The sequence below is a fragment of the Stegodyphus dumicola genome, chromosome X1 (genome assembly GCF_044657685.1).
Source record: "Stegodyphus dumicola isolate Sdum_Otavi_A_Nest chromosome X1, ASM4465768v1".
NCBI lineage: Eukaryota > Metazoa > Arthropoda > Arachnida > Araneae > Eresidae > Stegodyphus > Stegodyphus dumicola.
The window spans coordinates 90,623,186-90,646,664 of NC_140780.1; the positions used below are offsets into that span (position 1 = coordinate 90,623,186).

General features: G+C 31.7%; 1 long non-coding RNA gene across 2 annotated transcripts in view; it reads left to right on the forward strand.

The window, feature by feature from the left end:
- The first annotated feature begins 16,207 nt into the window (after positions 1–16,207).
- The window catches only part of LOC146993213 (uncharacterized), a 30,430-nt gene continuing 23,158 nt past the window's right edge, over positions 16,208–23,479 (forward strand). For both annotated transcript variants that reach the window (XR_015038372.1, XR_015038371.1), the window contains exon 1: positions 16,208–16,438. This is a non-coding gene — a long non-coding RNA (uncharacterized LOC146993213). The remainder of the gene's footprint in view (positions 16,439–23,479) is intronic.

Sequence of the window (23,479 nt, forward strand, 5' to 3'; positions counted from 1 at the left end):
AGACTGGGAGCTCTTCCCTTCCTCTGCAGAGCTCACAGAGAAAATGGTAGAAGATGTGCTTATCGATGATGCAGTGGAAGCAGTTACAACTGCTATTACTCAGGCAGGTATACTCTCCATCCCTAGAACATCACGGAAAATACCAAAGTATTCGAAACCATAGTGGAATCGTGACTGTCATGAAGCACTGAAAAAACAGAAAAATGCATGGGGAATGTTTCGTAGATACCCTACTTTGCGAAACCTTATAGCACTTAAAAGAGCCAAAGCAAGTGCATGAAAAATTATGAAGGCAGAGGGATTCCTGGATTTCGTATGTGTCATCAATAACATCCTCTACTTCTAGTAAGTGGGTTTGGGAAAGAGTTAGAAAAGCACGCGGAATATATAAAGACTCCCCCTCACTTTCCTTTTTTGGAAAAAGATGGCAGAGTCATTAGCTCCATAGAAGAAATTAGGAATACTATTGACGAGACATTTGCTGGCGTTTCTTCCAGCAGAAACTATTCACCTGCATTTCTCTCTATCAAGCAGCGCTCTGAAAGGAATCCCTTCGCATTCAACTCTTCCAAATCTGAGCCTTACAATAGAGTATTTACTATGCTGGACTTAAAGAGAGCTTTGTTGCAGACACATAGGTCTTCTCCGGGTTTTGATGGCATAAATTATGAAATGCTAAAGCATCTGTCCTATAAGTCACTGAATGCCCTTCTCACTCTTTACAATAGAGTGTGGAAGGAGCATACTTTTCCCAGTGCATGGAGGAGAGCTTCCAAATCTGAGCCTTATAATAGAGACTTTTAAGGAGAGCTTTGTTGCAGACACATACATCTCCGGGTCTTGATGGCGTGAATTACGAAATGCTGAAGCACTGACTGCTCTTCTCACTCTACAATAGAATGTGGAAGGAGTGTACTTTTCCCAGTGCATGGAGGACAGCTGTTGTCATTCCTATTGCTAAGCCAGGGAAAGATCCAAGGAATCCTTCCAACTATCGGCCAATTGACCTTTCGAGTTGCGTATGCAAGCTGTTTGAAAAAATGGTAAACAGCCGCCTAGTCTACTTCTTGGAAAAGAATAGTATTATATCACCTTATCAAAGCGGTTTCCGAAAGCAGAGAACAATCGTAGATGACATGCTCCTTTTAGAGACATCCATTCGAAAATCTTTTGTAAGAAGAAGTCACCTTGTCTCAGTATTCTTTGACATTGAGAAAGCTTATGATAAGGCATGGAGATACGGTATACTTCGAGATCTTTACGACTGTGGCTTGCGCGGCAACCTACCAATTTTCATTCAGAATTTCTGGAACCCTAGAACTTTTCAAATAAGGATTGGCTCTGTTTTGTCGGATGTTTTTGAACAGGAAGAGGGTGTGCCTCGAGGCTGTGTGCTTAGTGTAAAACTTAAAAATAAAATCTGTATTAAAAGAGCTTCCTCCCACCATCTTGGGATCTCTATATGTTGATGATCTACAGATTAGCTGTCGAGAGGCAGACATGAGATACGTAGAGAGGCAATTGCAGATGACTATGAATAATATGCAAGAATGGTCAGACAAATATAGATTTACATTTTTGAAACAGAAAACTTTGTGCGTGCACTTTTGTAGGAAGGGAGGTCTCTATCCTGAGTTATATCTGAATGGTACAATTATTCCAGTTGCGTCTGAAGTAAAATTTTTAGGAGGTTCGACCGAAAATTGACTTTCCTTTCTCATGTTTTAAACCTGAGAAAAAAAAATGTTTAAAAACACTAAATATTTTAAAAGTCTTGGCGAACATCTCCTGGGGTGCAGAGCGTTGCTCTATGCTTCGCATTTACACTTGTCCGCTCTACACTGGACTATGGCTCAGTTGTTTACAGATCCGCTCGGTCATCAGTATTGTTAAAAATAGAACCTGTTTACCATCAAGCTCTGCGGTTTTGTTCTGGAGCTTTCAGGACATCTCCTGTCCACAGCTTTTATGTTGACTCTAACGAACCATCACTTTATCTGAAGTGGCAGTAGTTGTCCCTTTTGCAGTATTTTAATATTTTATCGCAACCTCAACATCCTAATAAGCTGTGCTTATTTGATAATGTGTGTAACACTTTATTTGAAATACGTCCATCCTATGTGTGCCTACCTTTCCTTTAAGAGTTCGCCATGTCATTGAGGAACTCTCCTTCTCGCATATGTGCTTCCAACCAGTACAGGATTTTGAAAATTCAGCTTGGGAAAATGCACGGATCCAGCTTCTTGATGTTTTCGACCATCACGTGAAGGCAAGCACTAACAACATCGTTTGCAGACAACTCTTTGCTGAGCACAGGCATAAATATAGCAGTTAAATTTCGGTTTATACGGATGGATCCAAGTCAAATGTTCATGCTGGGATGGCATTTGTAATTGAAGATCACATAGAGGGCAGACATTTGCACCACGCTTTCTCAGTTTTAACATCTGAACTAACTGCAATATATTATAGTTTTTTGTACATCTCAAAACTCTGCCACTAGAAGTTCATATTATATACAGACTCGTATAGTGCGCTCAAAGCGTTTTCCGACACTCAGAATGCTGTAATAGTCGATGTTTTGAAGATACATATAAACTTAACGAGTCGTGGATATAAATCCTGTACTGCTGGGTTCCAGAACATGCAGGAATAAAAGGAAATGAGCTGTCAGATGTCATATCGAAATCTGCTGTTGAACCGTCCAGTCGCCTCATCCCTTTTAGAGCTATCTGTTATGTCGTCAAAGAAGAGATTCGAAAAGAATGGCAGCAACTTTAGGACATTCAAGTTTACAACAAGTTGAGAAGTGTAAAGCCTAAAATTGAGCGTTGGGATTTTAATAGAAATCGAAAGGAAGAAGTTCTTTTGGCTCGCCTCAGTGTTGGTCACACTAGAATGACACGTAACTACCTTCTGAAAGCTGAAAATGAGCCTATTTGTTTAACTTGTAATGTTTGTCTATCTGTACATCACATTTTAATTGAGTGTCCAAGTTTTAATAATCTTCGTCCGAAATATTTTAATAGCTGTGACCTCTTTATCGTTTAATCAGAAGAGAGGTCAATTGTAATTTATTTTATTATTTAAAAGAGACTGGCTTTTATTACTTGATCTAATCTGACTTAAAGATTGCGTATTGCATTTTAATGTTTAACACTTGTGCACTTTTATTTTGTTTTTATACGACTTCATCCTCTGGATTTGGAACATTTTGTCTACGTTCCTGTTCTATTTATTAATAATTTGTTTTGAGTAAATACATCAAATTAGATCGTACTACCTCGCGTTTGGCGCGTTATAACCATCTCTGGTTTTGCGCCAATAATCTGACTGACTGTCGTCCACTGTTTATATTTTTTATTACTTTTTAGTTATGACTTAAAACTTTTTCGTTCCTTTAATTTTAAATGGCTGTGCATTTAAAGTGATTTGAGAACAACTGTTATCTGGAAAGGTAGTCTTGAAAGTATCTTGTACAAAAAATTTGTAGCAATAGTTTATGTTCAGCAGTTGATTTTGTTAAACTTTTTCCCCAATTTTTGGCAACATTAAAAACTTCTCATAAAGAAAGGTGCCAGTGCTGTATTTGAATTGTGGAGAATTTTGCTGGTTAGGTCAAAAGATGCATAAATTTTATAACAAAATTGATAAGATTAATTTATGCATACGGATAATAGAGACATACAGAAATGAAGGCGGTCACAGCTGTACTTTATTTCAAAAGTTTTGAATATAAATTCACATCCCTTTTTTAACACAAGGAACCTTGCACAGCGAAAACAATTATTATTTTCATAATTTGATATTACGTATCAGAATATTTAAACAAAGATTATTTAGTACAATTCAATCATTGATTCAAATCTCTCCTAACTGAAAGTTCATACTCAGTACAAATACTTTTAAAAAAGCGGACATAATAAGGAAATACATATTTTAAAATTTGGATTAAAAATAAAATTTGTTGTACTAAAGTACTTGAAATTTGTATTGTTTGCTTAATCAAAAAGAAATTTTCTGTTCTTTTGCTACATTTGTTGGTATAATTGAAATTAAACAACAGATTGTAATTAACCAGAAATTAGGTAATATAAGATACTTCTCTCACTTTATGAGATTTATCTTATTAAACAATTTATTTCTTATGTTAAATATTCCTGGCGCTTCTGCTGTTTAGTCTACTTCACTAGAATATGTGAATGAAGTCAGAGTTTAACAGGAGCGGGAATCTAAGTTTAGAGGAGAAGATTGTCAACTTCAGCCTTTCACAGGAGAAAACTCCTCTGATTGTCTGCGTTTAGAGCTGTTACGAGTTGGTGAGTGTCTTTGAATTAGTCGAGGATTAGCGGAATCAGGTTGCTAAGCCTTTAAATTTAAACTTTTTAAAAATAATTTGAACTTTTGTCTTCTATCCATCTCGCAAGAAAGTAACCTAATTATATTTATTGCTTTTGTTCTGTAACTTCTAGATGAACTTCTTTGTTACTTCTAAAGTACTCTTATAACTGGCAATAAATTAAATTAATTTAAGGTTCTTAATGCTAATTTTGTTGTTTGAGATGGCAAAAGAAAAAGAGCACCGTGAAGAATCATAAAAGTGACTATAACTTTTATATGTTGACCGCTGACTAAAAACGAATGTTCTTCCCTTTTTTTAGCCTGGGAATTTTCATTAACTGCTCTTAACTTCCATTTCAGGTTTATTCCGCAGTATAAATATACTTTATAAGTTTACCCCTAAAAGCAAAGTTTGTTGATTAGATCTGTATTAATATCGATTTATAAGAAAAACAAAATCAATGCATCCAAATTGAAAGCCTTCCCTTTATGCACATTAATATATATAGAGAGAAATCCAAATATTGAACTTAATTTAGGCACACTAGGGGGTAAGGATGTTAAGGGCACCCTACCTGGCTAGGTGTCTAAGAAGAGAAAAATTAAAGAAATCTATTTATACCGCAAAAAACTTGGATGCATTTCCATTGCATCATGAATGTCATTAGAAGATACTTTTGATTTTTTATTTAAATTTTGAACACTCTTTCAAGAAGCAATACAACTGGTAAAGCTATTTAGTTTAGAACATGCATGATGAAATTAAGGAATAGTTAGACAAAAGTCGCATCCTGTCATTTGGCCATTGTCTGCAGTGTCTATTTCATTTCTAACTGAGTAGATGTTAATGGGTGTTTATTAATGACGTCGCAAAAAAAAAAAAAAAAAAAAAAAAAAACTTAATTCTAGAATTTACATGTCTTTTCTCTCTGCAATAGAAGTTTGGTATTCTTTTGAGCGTGTGTCGAGGTTTTAGTGAAATGAGTTCGTAAATTTAAAATCCACAAAGTGTAACGTTTGATTAAAACTTACTTAATTTCAGTTATGATTTTTTTTTCTTAAAAAATAAGCAACGAGTTTGAACAAATTTTCTTTACTGAGGTTAGTAAAAAATTAATGATTGATATGAAGAAAAATTATTTATTATTGGTTATTTCTTAAGAACCGAGAATTTTAAGTGTTAACCACAGTCTATGTATAATGTAAGCAAAATATGTACAGCTAACTGAGAAAATTTAAAAACATCTTTATCGATCTTTCTTGAAATATAACTGACAGTTATGCTCAAGAGTCAACAGAAACAGATGACAGCTTCAAGATTTAAAGATGTGTTTCCATTGCAGCGAATACGTCTATTAAATTACAATTATTATTTTTCAAATGTAGTTTCAGAAATTGCTGTGATGAAAACAAACGGGGCTGGAAATTTCCGTTTGCCTATAAATGAGTAAGTGTATCGAAAAGAAGAGGGAGGCTGCTATGTCTTCTGTCTCTATTAGTCTTCTGTGAAGAATCACACGTTTCTCATTCTTAATTAGGGTGTAATTTACTTATATTAACTTCTGTGATTAACACTGAATTATTCAGAACTGGTACTACAGAAGAGAAAATAAGTTAAAAATACTGTTAACTTTTTGAAAGTTCAGAAATGTAGGATTTTCACTTAATTCTGTTGATATTTAGTTCTATCATCATAAAAACTGAGAGTATTTTGGCATATCGGCTAAAAAATTTTGTAGTAAAAATTATACTACATTAGAATCATTAGTTCTTTTATTTTAGATTCTGGGCTTGTAATAATAAATTACATTATGGTTATTTCTATCGTTTCAGTTTGCTTGGGCCTTTTTAAAGAAATAGCATTTTGTCATACTTGAATTCAGCCGGTCTGATATGTAAAATATTTAAAGATGCAAAATTTCATCTTGAAATGCAAGAAAAAGTTACTTTATTGGTATTACCCCTTTCTCCATACCTGCCTTGCTTTTCTAATGCAGATACGATGAGGAAATAGTTTGAAAACATAATAATTTCCTAAGAATTAGTTGCCATTAGTTTAGAAAGTGATGAAATGGCTAATGGAAAGCTACAAGTAGTACTTTATTTTATACTTAAAAATTTGTACATTAAATCCAATCTTTTCTTTAAAAAATTACAAAGAAGAAACAGTGCAAATGGCCAGTGTCTTCCATTAAAAAGGAATAATTAAAATACGCAACTAAAATATTCAAATTATAGATCTGATTACTTTTAATTTAAAACTGCAACCAAAGCTTTTAAAATGCAAAATATTGCTTTTCATTTATCCATCTAGCCTGAAAGCTTTGGATAATTCTGGCATTCACACTTACCTAGAAATAAGTTTATTCTGCTGTCAAATTGATATTTAAACAAAAAACAAATTAATTATTGATCTTTTTCATTCTTCCCTCCAGGGCCGTCTTAACGCATAGGTCCACTGGGCACTTACCCGGGATCCTCCCGAGGGTGTCCGCCAAAAACATCGCGGACGGAGATGTCGCGGAGAAAACAACGTAAGGCGAAAACGTAGTGGTGCAAGACATCGTGGGAGGAAAAAAAAAACGAAGAGGAAACATCGCAGTTATAAAACATAGTGGTACAAAATATCGTGGCCGAATATAAAGCAATTAAAAAACTTTGCAATTTAAGAACATCGTCGTCCAAAATATCGTTGTAAAAAATAAAGTACCTGCTAATTATCACCTGAACGATAACATCGCGTACATGCGTTTTCAGGTTTTAAAAGTTGTAAATGATGTTCGCATAATAATTTGGGTGCGTAAGAAGGAAAGAGGGAGTCTTTTGCTTCTATATTTCATATTTTTGAATGAACTAATAAATTTTTGCTGAAAAAAAAGAAACTTAAGGGGACGGTGGACTTTAAAAATTAGTTTTTTAAGTTTTTGTGTTTTCAACAAGAAATTATATATATATACGTATTATACCATCAGTTTATAAAATGTATGTTCAAAATTTCAGTTTCTTTTAAATTAAAAATTTTTAAAACAAATAATTAATTATTTTAATTAAAGATTTAAAATGCTCCTTGCGCGCTAATTTTCAATACTTTTTCCTAATTTTTCCTATAAGTTAGTTATAAAGACTTTACAAAAGTTTTTGTGTATCCGTTATTGAATATGATGGGTCAGAAATTTTTAAAAAGGTTTTATGTGAACTTAAACCCAGTTTTCTGAAAAATGTCACTTTTTGATAAACATTATCACAAGTTTAAACTTCTTAATAACATCATATCCAAAAATGCATACACATATCTGTTGTAACATATAACAATCGTTTCTTCCAAATGTTATTCATTTTAAACTAAAAATGAGACTCAAGAAGCATTTTCAAGGCATACGAACTGAGAAAAATTTTGTTTTGTGACCTAATTTGAAGTTTTTCTTCAAACTTACCATTAATACATGGTGATGAGAAACAGCAAATTAATTTTAAATATGAATATGTAGACACTAGATAAAATTTTCGTATCATTTAACTATTTTTAATCTCATAATATTAAATATGAGAAAAATGAACATATCGCAAATTGGTATGTGATTCGAAGTTAGAGGTAGAAACAATTTATGCATTACATCTAATGAAACTCTTGAAATTCGCTCGCATCATATGTTTTATCTTCATTTGTTACATTTACATTATCTTTTAATGCTTTACAATATTTTTTACTATTTCTGTTTTTTTCCAAGCAGGTAAACTCCTCTTCTTGCTTTGCCTACAGAGAGCGTTACATGAAAATTTTCCCTCTGTCTATTGGAAAAGTATGGCCATATTTGTTTAAGGATACTGAGGGGGAAGGGATATATGCTTTTCTTTCATGGCAAACAAAAAACCTGGTTGTTTTTATTTCTGTCTTAGGAAACAACATAATTTAAAAAAAATTGACGTATTTTCTTCTCCTTGGCGTAAACAACGTTAAAAATAAATTTCCCTAAACACAAAGCTAATTTAACTTTTTTATTTGTTATTCTTTCAGAAGTCAACTCTTGGATCATACATAGGATAACCGAAGTGAAGGTTAGATTAGGCCATTTAAATGCGACAAAGCAAGCAAGGGCTATCTGCCCAGGCTTAAAGAAATGGGCTAGTTCATTCCCTCTTTGACTGACCCCTTTTTGAAGTGATCCTCATGGAGCTAACAGGAAGCAATCTGACATCACTACGTTGCATCAGTTCTGGTTTCGGGCCTTTTAAACTGCAGTTCTATTATGTTGCGAAGCGTTATTCTAATGTGAATATCTCAGATTAATTCCAGGTATGTGCATTTATTTTCTAGTTATGGAAACATTAAAAAAATTGTAAGTTTTACTTCAGTTATTTTTCTTTTTAAATTTTGTGTTACTGCGGTACTTGCGCTGTTGTAACGGACCATAACACTTACAGAAATAAAAAAGAACAGGATACTGCAGCGGTTCTCAATCTTTCGAATAACGGGTACCATATAAATAAAAACTGAAAAACTTGTGTACCACCGTTACATTTTACAATGATTATTTCTTAATTTCTCAATAAAAATAATAAAAGAAATATTAAAAATAAATATATTTTGCCATCTGCACAACCTATTGGCTGTTCGTATTAAATATGCATACATAAAAATATTTTAGATTAAAAATGGATTACCTTTTTTATTATCAAAATTTAAGTTATAATACTTTAATTCTAAAATTTAAGGCGAAATTTGAGCCTGTTTAAGAGAGAAAAATTTCTTTGTGTCTGGTATTATTTATTTCACTTAGTTTTAACCGTAAATTAGGATCCACGTTTAATTTTGTTCTGTATTTAATTTTTAAATACATCATAGAAGAAAATCCTTGTTCACACAAATAAATTGTGCAAAAAGTCAAAAAAAAATTTAATACTTTTATTTGAAATGCCTTTAAAGTTATTTTTCGGTTGAGACAAAAGTTAACAAGCATATTATTGTTGAAATCTTCAGTTCGAGTTCGATCACAGGAAACTTCAATCAATTTTTCTTTTTCTTCACGAGATTTTTGAAGTTAATAGTTAAAAATACTTTTTCTTTGCGTACTACCTATTTTTCTCTTGCGTACCACCGGTTGAGAACCCCTGGGATATTGCATTCCAAGTTTTTCAAAGGAAATTGCTTTTGACGAAAGGATGTATATATAAATGAAGACAAGATTTTTATGAGGAACTCGAGAATTTGCAGAGAACATTTTCTGTTCAGTTATTATGCAGATGACACGAAACATCGCTTGCTTGAATTGCCTAGGAAGGGGAAAAAGAAATATTAGAATTCAGTACTGTGCCAAAAGTAAATCTACCATCCTCAGATTTGGAAGAAATAACACCAGAAAAGTCGGTGGCAAGAGAAAAGAAAAATAATGCGGAGTAATTTTAAAAACTACAAACGGAATGAAGTTCGAAGAAAATTCATTTTGACGCTGAATACGAAAATGATGACTCTGAGAAGTAAAATTTTAATTTTGAAATACCACTCATAAATGATGATTAATTTCCCTGAAAGCCCTAATTCTGTAGACAAATAAAAGTATGATAATTTAAAGGCAAAAATAATAATCTTTATAAAATTGCATTAAAATATTAAAGTGAAAAACAGGAGAAATTTAGAAATTTTGTTCAATGGTGGAGAGGCGAATGGGAAACGTATAGAAAATATTTTATTTCAGAAATTCAAACATTAAAGTCTCAGATAAAAAAATAAGCACAAAACCGGAGATTAAGTTTAAACCATATATTTACAAGAATTCAGTTTTATAATTCACTAGAAAAGGAAATCATGTCAGATTATTCAGATATGACAAGGAACACGAGGGCTAGTTGGCCTAGGGTAAGGGGGGGGGCTTCGTGAAGAACTTTCAGGGGCGGACTTATTGATATTTTCTTGACCCATTGGCAAAACAACCTAAGTAGCCAGTCCGTTCGCTTAGGTACGGGCAGTGCCTCCTAGATTATAAAGCCAATGGACAGGTTGTAGAAACAAGTGTGACGGCAAAGTTAGTAGGCCCACGTGATGTTCTCAAGGTTTGGATTCTCAGTTGGGAAGCCATTACTTTGCGGTGTACATAGACTGGAAAGTTAGCACGTGCTGTCGAGGAGAAGAAATATTTGGTAAGTTCGTATTTATTGAAATGTAACTTTCATTGAATTAGTATTTTGTTCATTGAAATTCATGAAGTATTTTGTTCATTGAAATAAACGCTTGCTATTACTAATGTTGAATTAAATTAAGTATTAATTGCTTATTTATTAGTAACACACGTATACCCGTTATGTTTATCTTCGTATTGATTGGCCATTATTATTATTATTAATTTTATTTCTGAATTTATTTAATATATTTTGTTTAAGTGCATCACCGAGGTTTTAATTTTATGTGTGCAGTATCTAATGTTACGTATATTCTTTTATAAAAGTTTTTTATTATTTCATTACTGTTTTACGAATTTTTAACCTAATCATTTACATAAAGCTTAACAGTTTTTTAAAATGTAATTGAAAGTAAACCTATACAATAAATCTAGTTAAATTAATAATTACATATATCAGTTAACAAACGTATGTACGCTAATATGTGAGTGTGTAGAATAAATGTGAGTGCATAGTATAATGAGTGTAAGTATAAGTGAGAATGGCAAACTTTCATATTCTACGGCCTAGTGCTCGTGACGTCACAGACATGTCCGACGGCTTTATATCTAGGAGGCACTGGTACGGGCCGGGATGAACTACCGACATTCAAAACTTAACCACTCGGCCACTGATGAAGCTAGGAATTAGCCAAAAAAATCAGGTGGATTAATAATGATACTTCCTACTCCACTGTGATATGAGCATGGCCATTTTAAAACTACGAATTTTGGGGAAAAAAATTGAAATTCCTTTACCTAGTGCTAGAGCATTAAAAAGTAGTGCCTTAAATTTTCATGCAGTGTAATTTAAGAATTTAGAATTATGTTCTTGTCCCAAAGAAGAAAATTTGAGAACATTTGAATTCTGCAGAAAAAATACGTGTCCTCAGATTTAAAACGCATATAGATTTAAAGTTTTGAAATGATTCTCCACTGGATTAAATTCTTGGCCCTTTTGAATAAGTTCAGTTTATGCTAGCCAAGGCCTTATTTCACATTGAAAACATTTTTTTTTTATTCTGTCATTCTAACGTAGAAAGACATTTTTCACTGCTAAAACACATTCATTCAGCTGAAGTCGAAGCTTGAGTCAACTTCTGACTCAAAAGAATCTTGTTGTTTGTGGAAAGAAAGAACTATTTCTATTAACAGTCTCCAAATTTTTTTCAGAAAAGGCTAAAATCACGGGGTTTTGGAGATTTAGCTCACTGCCTTAAATACTGATGAATCAGTTTTTATGCAAAGGATTTCTTTAAGAAACTGGAACTATTTTAAATGCGGATTAATAAGTATATTTTAAATAGATATTCAGGAGAAGTTAACTTATGTCACAAATTAAACTGAATTATCTAATGATCTTGAAGAAATCGAATATCTAATTATTTAATAGCCAATCAACATGTTTCTTCTCAGTCTCTCTTCTCAAAAACGAAATATTTCTCTTTCTATACAGCGATCTAAGGCTCTTTGTCTTAATCAAGATAATGATCGTGCATTTTGTATTTATTTAAATGTATACAATTTAGATAAAAATTTGAAAATTGTTTTAAAAATATCCATTGTATTTAATCGGAAAATAAACATGCCAGTATAAAATTTATACTTAGGTTAAAAGGCAGTCTTAGACTGGCGTAAAGAAAAGGAGAAAGAAACTTGAAAGAAAGAAGAAACTTGTATACGTAACTAAATGCGAGGTTTGTATGTACATTATTGTTCCGTAATAATAATAAAGGTTTTAAAAATATTTAAAAATATTGAAACTTTCGAATTTCAATATAAAAATTGTACAGAATTTGTAACACCTCCTTTCAAGAAAAAAGTTTCTTTATTAAAACTTTCACTTAACTTTCTACATAATCATGCAGTAGTAAAGTATTAATTAAAAGATATACTTTCTAAATTTTAAATACGTGCATATTATGTAGTAATTAAATATACTTAAAATAATATCTTTAAAAATTTTATGCGAATATTGCTTTGAAAAAAAAATTTAATCTTGTGAGTGAATTATTTCTGTCATCATTTGCTTCCACAGCTGCTATCTGATCCTGAATACGAAAATGATGACTCTGAGAAGTAAAATTTTAATTTTGAAATACCACTCATAAATGATGATTAATTTCCCTGAAAGCCCTAATTCTGTAGACACATAAAAGTATGATAATTTAAAGGCAAAAATAATAATCTTTTTAAAATTGCATTAAAATATTAAAGTGAAAAATAGGAGAAATTTAGAAATTTTGTTCAATGGGAAACGTATAGAAAATATTTTGTTTCAGAAATTCAAATGTTAAAGTCTCAGATAAAAAAATAAGCACAAAACCGGAGATTAAGTTTAAACCATATTTCTACAATAATTCAGTTTTATAATTCACTAGAAAAGGAAATCATGTCAGATTATTCAGATATGACTAGGAACACGAGGACTAGCTGGCCTAGGGTAAGGGGGGGGCGTCGTGAAGAACTTTCAAGGGGCGGATATATTGATATTTTCTTGACCCATTGGCAAAATCACCTCAGTAACCAGTCCGTTCGCTTGGGTACGGGCCGGGTTGAATTACCGACATTCAAAACTTAACTACTCGGCCACTGATGAAGCTACGAATTAGCGAAAAAATCAGGTGGATTAATGATGATACTTCCTACTGCACTGTGATATGAGCATGGCCATTTTAAAACTACGAATTTTGGGGAAAAAAATTGAAATTCTTTTACCTAGTGCTAGAGCACTAAAAAGTAGTGCCTTAAATTTTCATGCAGTGTAGTTTAAGAATTTAGAATTATGTTCTTTTCCCAAAGAAGAAAATTTGAGAACATTCGAATTCTGCAGAAAATATACGTGTCCTCAGTTTTTAAAACGCATATAGATTTAAAGTTTTGAAATGATTCTCCACTGGATTAAATTCTTGGCCCTTTTGAATAAGTTCAGTTTATGCTAGCCAAGGCCTTATTTCACATTGAAAACATTTTTTTTTTTTTTTTCATTCTGTCATTCTAACGTAGAAAGACATTTTTCACTGCTAAAACACATTCATTCAGCTGAAGTCAAAGCTTGAGTCAAATTCTGACTCAAAAGAATCTGGTTGTTTGTGGAAAGAACTAACTATTTCTATTAACAGTTTCCAAATTCTTTTCAGAAAAGGCTCAAAACACGGGATTTTGGAGATTTAGCTCACTGCCTTAAATACTGACGAATCAGTTTTTGGACAAAAGATTTCTTTAAGAAGCTGGAACTATTTTAAATGCGTATTATTAAGTATATTTTAAATAGATATTCAGAAGTTAATTTATGTCACAAATTAAACTGAATTATCTAATGATCTTGAAGAAATCGAATATCTAATTATTTAATAGCCAATCAGCATGTTTCTTCTCAGTCTCTCTTCTGAAAAACGAAATATTTCTCTTTCTATACAGCGAGCTAAGGCTCTTTGTCTTAATCAAGATAATGATCGCGCATTTTGTATTTATTTAAATGTATACAATTTAGATATAAATTTGAAAATTGTTTTAAAAATATCCATTGTATTTAATCGGAAAATAAACATGCCAGTATAAAATTTATACATAGGTTAAAAGGCAGTCTTAGACTGGCGTAAAGAAAAGGAGAGAGAAACTTGAAGGAAAGAAGAAACTTGTATACGTACTAAATGCGAGGTTTGTATGTACATTATGGTTACGTAATAATAATAAATGTTTTAAAAATATTTTAAAATATTGAAACTTAACGCATTGCCATATAAAAAATGTACAGAATTTATATCACCTCCTTTCCTGAAAAAAGTTTCTATTATTAAAACTTTCACTTAACTTTCTACATAATCATACAGTTGTAAAGTATTAATTAAAAGATATACTTTCTAAATTTTAAATACGTGCATATTATGTAGTAATTAAATATAATTAAAATAATATCTTTATAATGTTTTATGCGAATATTGCTTTGAAAAAATATATTTAATCTTGTGAGTGAATTATTTCTGTTATCATTTGCTTCCACAGCTGCTAACTGATCGTGAAGGAAATATTATTAAGCCTGAAACATACTGCGAATGCGGTTGATATTATTTTATTCATAACCAAATATCTTCGTGAAAAGTTCCTTAATATCTCCCTATAGCCCATGACTGGCCGAGCTGTAAACAACTCACTGAACGCTGGTAGTTTGGTCCGGGGTTCAAACTCTCCCCTCCCCAGCGAACGGGCTGGCTGCACAGGCCAGCCCGTTCGCTGGGGGCGTGATTTTTTTTCTGTATTCCTCCGTGGATAGAGCCAATTTCCCTCAAAAGTCCTCAACTTTGGCGTGAGTCACCGTAATAGTAAAAAACAAAACAATAATTAAAAAAAAAAAAAAAAAAAAAAAAAAGCTGAAGAGTGTCAGATTTTAAATTACGCACAAAGGGGCGTTTTTTTTTAGCATTTTGTGCGTTACCTTTATTTATTACACCGGTAGTTCGGTGTGAGATTCGAATCCCGCGAACAGGCTGGCTGCATGGGCGTTCTCGTGGTTTTCCCCATGTGTAACGTGTATACGAGCCAGTTACCCTTAGAAAGTCCTCCACGAAGACATCTGTCTATTTAGGCAGATAGCCCTCGTGTGCTTCGCCATAATTAAATAATCCAATCCAATCCTTTATTTATTAGATATCCTGTTCATCGCACTTTAACCAGAAAATTCAGTTCAACAAGAATATCGCAAAGTACTTTTAAAATGAGCATATCTTAGGAATTTCCGATACAGAATCCCGTCGCTGGGGATTAAAATAATTTTTTTTTTCGTACAGTTTTGCCATTGCTCGCTTTGAAATCGTTTAGTTTGTTGACCAAAATTCGTTGAAGTGTTACAAAATATGAAATCGATAATAAAACAAATTTCAAATTCCAAATTTGGGCTTCCAGATGCCCATATTCGGGTGGAAACTTACGTTATTCAAAGTGAAGTGAGTGATTTTCAGTCTTCCCGCCGCTAATGGTTTGGTTTATTAGATTACGGCAAAGCACTTGAGGGCTATCTGCCTTAAGAGAGGGATGTCTTCGTGGAGGACTTTTTAAGGTAAACTGGCTCGTATACTCGTTACACATGGGGAAAACCACGAAAACACCCATGCAGCCAGCCCGTTCGCGGGATTCGAACCTCGCACCGAACTACCAGTGTTCAGCGAAGTTATCGCTCGGCCGCTGGTGGGCCCCGCGGCTGAATGAGCGATGCTATCCGCATGCTTCCATCTACCACTCAAATTGCTTCATATCATACTGAATTTTAATACCTGAGAGTTGGTAGACAAATCATTATTTCTTCGATTTGTGCTTTTGTAAAATTAGATTAATTTTTCGTGGACTCAAATATTTATTTCCAAATTAGATTCTCTTAGCGAAGGTTATAAAATTTCATGCACTACGAAAAGAAATCCCGCCTTAAAACATATATTAAAATATTTTGTTTCCAAAATGAGAAAAAAAAAAAAAAAAAAAGAAAACTCTCAGTTAAATAAACAATTCACTGTATTTTTAAAATATGTTACAGAAACAAAATTTATTTTTCTTTCATTTGAACATGTCAAAAATCACTCCGCTACCGACCGTGCGAAAGCGGCAAAATGCGTTTTCATAGGAACGTGCCTAGTAGCCCTGCACTTTAAATTTCATAGGAATTTATTCTTTTAGCATTTGGCGCACCTTGTATCTTTTCGTGCCGCCAACGGCGACATGCAGTAATAAGTACATAGCAACCCTAGTGTCGTTTGCCAACGGCAACGAGAGTTTTTGTAGCGTGTTCTGTAGTTTAGAAATTCGTGGTTTCTATTTGTAAACAGCTACATGTTTGTATTTAACGTTTCGGACTTCTATGTAGAGTGTGGGAAAAGACCAATTATAATTATTACGTTCTCGTAGGATTTCGATGGCAACGACTACTGCACCTACCCCGTCTCAGCCTCTACCAGGTAGGCCTTACTCAAATACAGGGCTAGGCAAGAATAATATATATAGTGTTCTTAAGGTAGTTATCATTGAATTTCGATTACATATGCAGTAAATGATAATGAGTTCTCTTATTATCAGCTGACATCTGTGTTTCATTTATGTAAGTAGTCGAACCATGCTTTTCAAATCATCTCATCTCGAATTATGTACGATTGTTTTGGAAGAAAAAATGGAAATACTGCTTTAGGCTTATGAAGTTTTTGATTAAATATTTTAAATGAAGTTATTTCGTTATTTTAAAAATCAAAATGACTTAATAGTGTCTTGTTACAGTGTTTGTGTATTGGACTGTCTTGTTTACAATATGGGCACTTAACAGGTGATTATGATATAAGGTAAAATATTTAAATCAATTTTAATGATTATTACATTTTCTCAGATATTTTTCACTTCGTCTTTCAACAAGTCTTTCTCGATGTTTTGTGAATTATTTTCCTGTGACATAAATTAATCATTCTGTTGTAAAATGCAGTTTGATGAAGGTTCAATACATTCATATGCATCTCAGTACAGTAATTGTACAAGAACAGTAATGTAATTTAGTTGTAACATATGATCATCAAGAGTGCAAATTATAATTATGTGCATTTACTGAAATTTGCATTTACTGAAACTTAAATGAGAAAAGTCAAAAACTTAAATGAGAAAAGTCAAAAACTTTTCTCATTTAAGTTTATTCAAATAATGTTCATTTTCTTAATATTTTAACTTCTTCCCCCCTTTTTTTTATTAAGATGCCTGTTAGCTATATTTATTCACTTTTGTCTTATAATTGAGTCTGCAATTCTGACTTGAAAGATTTCTAGACCTATCTCATATCTTCTATATCTGTCTTATATGCCTCAAAATTTCTAAACTGTTAGAATTAAAAAGCTTGCATCATTAATCAGGTTGTTAGAAGTTACATTGGGAAGTCCTGGAAAATATAAGGTATGTCCTGAACCAAAGTCTAATACACTGAGATATACATTCTTTCATATTATGTACAGATTCTTGCTGTTTCAGCTAATATTTGCTTTTTAAAACAGAAATCTCACATATTGATATTAAAGGAAGTAAAAAGATGCTAAAATATAACAATGTTATTTCAGTAAAGCATAATAAATTGCTCAATAGTATTTTTTTTATTGATAAGTGTAATGAAACAAACATTCATTTATTTTGGTATTTGGTGTGAGAAGATAAATTTTTACTCTGTTAGATTAGTATATAATATTTTATATGAATACTAAATAATATACAAAGCTACTTTATAGCTGAATGCAAAATGATGAGAAAATAGAATTTGGTCAAATTTAGCATTATTATAAGGTTTAGTATAAGGTGATTATCTTTTTATAAAAAGTTATATTCGACTTTATTAAAAAATAATTATCTTGTTTAAAAAATTCTATTTGTGACTTGAGCATATTTCTATTTAAAAATGTAAGCTCGTTCTTTTTAGTTAGTCATTTAAAAAAGAAAAGATGTTATGGAATTTATATTTAAGCACAGTAGAAAAGAACTGTGCCCTTCTATGAAAACCCTTTCAATTGTTTATAATATTTTCAACTGATGCAAAATTCAAGCTGCAGAGGATTATTTTTTCTTTCCAATTAAATGGAAAATAAATAATATAAAGGAAAATAGTATTCCAAATGCTACTTTTGGAAGACATGCTAAAGATATATAAAAGTATTCCAATGTATCATCTGTTAACTTTCATTTTATTTTATTTTATTTTCTGAATGTTTTTAGTGTATTTGTACATTATATCATGCCTTATTAATAGTTTCTTACCCCTAAATAAGGAAAAGATGAAAGGCTGTAGTAGTGTTTGCTAAATATGTGTTTATATTAAAGTAATTCTGAAAATGTGTTAGGCATTTTAGTACTATATAAAGTATTCAGGTATTGGAAGCTGTATGCAAGCAGAGCAAACTTTTTATTAGCATTCAGAGCTGGTATCATACATGTTAAGTACCTATGTAATAAATAATACATTATTATGCTTAATAGATTATGCCTACAGCTATTCTGGGCACATTTTGTGACTTTCAAGTTAATTATATTTGAATGTTGCACTGTACCAAAAAGAGAAACCATTTCAGTAGCACTGTGTCTTTTATTCACAGGAAAGATGTTTTATCGCATATAACCACTAATTCTCAGAAGAGTGTTTGTTCCATTTGCAATACAGCATATATTTTATTCTTATGAATTAATTACAGGGCAGTTTTCAATAGATCTTACAAGTAAGGTATGGATAATTGATACTGAAAAAATGAAAGGGAAGTATTTTTTTTGTTTAGTCCTCTGAGTGGCATAATTGCCTTTATACAGTTATGAGATCTTTTGTCACATATACATTAGCTAATTTAAAATGTTTAAATGTTTTGCTTTCTTACTTTCTTTAACGATGTAAATATCTTAATGATTGAAAGCTTTTGAAAACAAAAATGAGTAATTATATAAATTTAGCTAGTAACTTCTGTTTAAATAGAGGTCTTCATCGACAGATTTAAAAAAAAAAAAAAAAAATGCGTTTTAGAGGGTTAAGTAATATGCACTGGAGATAATTTTTTCTGGTTAAACATTTTTATTATTTAAATTTTACTTTTTGCTGCATTTCTGTTTCATTATTAACTGATAATTATTTTGTATGCTAGGAGTTCTTGTACAGAATGGCAAAACTTTTATTTTAAATTTCTTTCTTTTGAAATTACAGTAACTGATATTCTAGTACATTTGAAACTCCTGTATTATTAACTCAGGATACATTTTAGGGTTACTACATAAATTGATTCCATTCTACTGACAGATTTAATAAATTCTTTTTGTGCTCTTAAGTTATTTCTAGATTTAAGCTAGATTTTCTTTTACCAATAGCATATACCTGTCACTAGACCTTACATTTGTTATTTGCAGCTGTTATCTGTAGCTTAATCACATCCATCTAACTTTTTGTAAATAAGCCTACCTGTTTGCAAAGTAAGGTTTTGCCTTAGTTTCTGCTTTTTACCATTTATCTCAAGTAAAATTAACTCTTTATAAATATTTTCATATGGAAAGACAGAAATTTGTACTGTAGTTAACTAGAAAATGTTACAAAGCGAAAGCATTTATGTTTTAAATTATGCTATTGAGTATGCTCAAAATTAAATAAAATTCAAAATGTTAAAGAAAGTGAAATAAAAGTTGCTGGTAGTATTAAGCCATTTTTAGTGTAAGCGCTACTATATATAATTATTAAAATGTAACTTTTGGATTCAAATGAGCAAACATTTATTTACAGTGTAGTTCCATGATTATTTTTGTGATAAGTTTGAGCTATATATTTTAACAATGACATTTTAAAATTTTACAACTGAATATTTATCCTTGAATGATCATTCATTTTATTACCTTAATTGGTTTTGTAATTAATTACAGTTTGAAAATATTTAGAATAGCATTTGAGACTTGGGCTGAAAATATGATGCATTTTGTAAAAAGGGGTATACCCATAGGAAATGAAATGCTGTGAATGATCCTGATTTATGTATTTTACTAGTGTTATTTGTGTAAAAAGAAATCTTTTTAGACTGGTTATTCCAGTTCTGAATTAGCAAGCTTTTTGTATTTAATTATACTCAAGTTAGCTTATACAGCTAGTTATTCTATTCACATTTTTATTATTTAAGCAGGAGAGAGTCAAACTGTCATATTTAGGGCTTTTCTGTCAAAATTTGAATTGAAAGTTTTGTGTGCTTTGCCTTTATTGAAAATTGCAGCTCTGAAGTTGATCTGGAATGTCAGGAATGTTTTAGACATAATTTTTTTTTCTTTAATATTATGTTATGCACAATATAATAGAACTGCTTTATTGGCTTGTGTTTGCAGCAGCTTTCGTTTGGTTGAGATTTTGTCTGGTTGATAAATTCATGCAATTTTATGTTATAAATACTGACTGGACAATTTTATTAATGCCTAGTGGAACGATTCAGATTGTGACAGAGAAAAGTTGACTTTCTGTGGATGCTTTATTGTATAAAATTTAGCCCACCATTGGCTGAACACTGGGAGTTGTAATCTAGGATAAAGTTCTGGCTACCTGTATGTAATGTAAATATATAGCCAGACTTCCCATCAAAAATCTTCCATTAAGATATCCCTTCCAAGGGAGGATAAATGTTTCTGGGAAACTCAAATTTTCAAAATTATGCTTTTGAAAAAGGTTGTGTGTTTTGTACAGCATAAAACTTTGTTTGGACAAAATGATTTTAACTATATGTTTCAATCATGATTATAATATAGCACTGTCTTAAATATAGTGGATTAAAAAAGTACTGCCAATTTCCTATAATTGATCATATTAGCTTACAAAGGAAATGCTTGACAGTTTTAACAGGTTAAAACAAACACAGCAGGTAATGAAACACAAATCTATAGAAACTTTCATTTTAATATGCCTTTTACACAAAATATTCAACAAAAGCATAAATTTTCATCTCAAAAAAAGAATTGGCAAAGTTCTAACTGCTATGCAAATTTTGTTATGTTGAGGTCACATCTTTAGACTGATACGACACCCTGTTAGTATAAAGTCTGAAGTGCTACTTCAGTACTTTTAAAACATTATTTTGCAATCAATGTGATAAAATGGCTTCAAAGTCGAAGGAGTTGGATGTTAATGTTAAAAATGTGATTATTCAGCTCAGAAATGAGGGTTTAACTTATCATGCTATAGGAATACAACTGAACATAATTCTGTTTACTGTTAGAAGTGTTATAAAAAAGTTCAAAGAGACAGGATCAACAGAAAATAAGATTGAAAGTGGTTAGACTCCAAGAAGATTAGACTCGAATATTTTCTGCAAGATAAAACTTAGCATTATCAAAGAGGTTAAGAAAAACCCTAAAATTAAGTCCCCCCCCCCAGTTAGCCAAAGATATTGCTAATACTTCGCATAAAACTTTTAGTCTACAGACTATACGGAATGTTTGACATACAGGAAGTTGTTATGGAAGGGCAGCTAGAAAGAAACCTTTCATTTCAGAAATAAACAGGGGAAAGAGATTGGATTTTGCAAAATCTCATGTTAATTTATCGGACGAGTTTTGGAACACGGTTATTTTCTCCAATGAGTCGAAGTTTAACATTTTCGGGACTGATAGACCACAATCTGTGTAAAGAAAGCCAAACACTGAGCTGGAATTCAGCATTTAACTCCGACTGTGAAACATGGTTGAGAGAGTGTTTTAGTTAGGGGCTGTATGGCAGCAAATGGAGTTGGTAATCTGTGCTTCATTAATAGTATTATGACAGCACGTACGTACACTGACATATTGCACTATAACTTGAATTTCAGTATCCAGCATCTTGGCTTAGGAACATCATTCATGTTTCAACAGGACAATGACCCTAAGGATACAGCTAACCTCACACAGGAGTAGTTACTGTATAACATTCTTCGCCAGTTAACGACACCACCTCAAGCCCCTGACATAAATCCAATTGAAAATTTATGGCACAAATTGGACCTAGAAATCAGGAAACATAAAATTTTGTGTAAAGATGAACTTAAGCGTTTACTTCTGCAAGAATGGCACAAAATTCCTGATAGTACAATCAAGACTTTGTTTTACTGTATGAGAAGTAGATTACAAGCTGTTACATATGCAAAAGGCCTGAGTACAATGTATTAAATTTTGTTCCCACATTGTGCTGCATAATCTTGCCAATACTTCTTTGACATGCAAATTTACTTTTTTGTTGTATATTTTGTGTAAATATCATATTAAAACAGAAGTTTTCATTAGATTTGTTTGTTTATTACCTCATGTTTTCATTATGTTCATCTAAAATTGTCAAGCATTTCCTTTGTTAACTAATATGATCAATTATAGGCAATTGCCAATACTTTTTTTACCCACTGTAACTTTGTTCGTTGTTTTGAAAAATTTAATTTTAGTAGGAAATGAAACTTGGGGTTCTGTTTAATTTTTTTCTGGTCTTTCATATTGTAACTTGAGCTGATGATTTTCTATAATTTTCCTTTGGTTATTAATAGTGCCACTGCATTAGTCCTGAAATAGTTTAAAAATTTAACATGTGTTATTAACCATGTTAACAATAAAGATTGTGAGAGTTTTCAGAATCATTTGTGCAATAATAATCAAGAAAACAGAAGTTCTGATACTTTTGTGTGAATTTGGTTTTCATATTTTCTTGTAAATTCTACTTCCATTAAACTAAAGTCACTTATACCGAAATCAGTGTTTTTACTTTTTTTTTTTACATTTGTATTTGTTTAGAATTTGGAAGGATTAGATGGAATGTAAAGGAATCAAAATCCCCACTAAGCGAATTAGATTTTGTTTTACACTTCTCTTGATTACATGTATGTGCATATATAGGAACAGATCTTGCAATTAATTTTTTGGAACTACTCTTACATACACCCTCGCTTGGCGACAAATTTCTCGCCAAATATTTTTGGTGAGAAACTCCACGGTGCCATATTACTATCTAAATTTTTTGTCTACATTTCAAACTTTAAGTCTAAAATGACTCCAAAAACGCAGTTTTCGCACATGCAAAAACCACGTTTTGAACACACAATTTAAGATAAAAATTCGAAATAAAAACAAAAAATTTAGATAGCAAAAACGTAAAGTTTCTAACCAAAAATATTTGATAAGAATCCATGTACACAGTGATATGTTTTAACTTAAAAAAACATCTACGAATTGCACAATCTAGGCAGTGAAGGAATCTACAAACTAAGCACATCTCGCTTTAATAAATTAACATAACAACAAAATATTTCAAAGAATACCATGTACACAGCATTCGGTTTAAACTTTAAAAAAAAATCTACGAATTGCACAATCTAGGCATTGTGCACAAATCAACAAAATAAACTAAAATAAATTACAAATAATTCAAATAACAACAGAAATTCATAGTAAAAAAACAATGAACATAACATTCTACAAAGTAAAAACAATAAAATAAAATGCACTTACCATAATACATA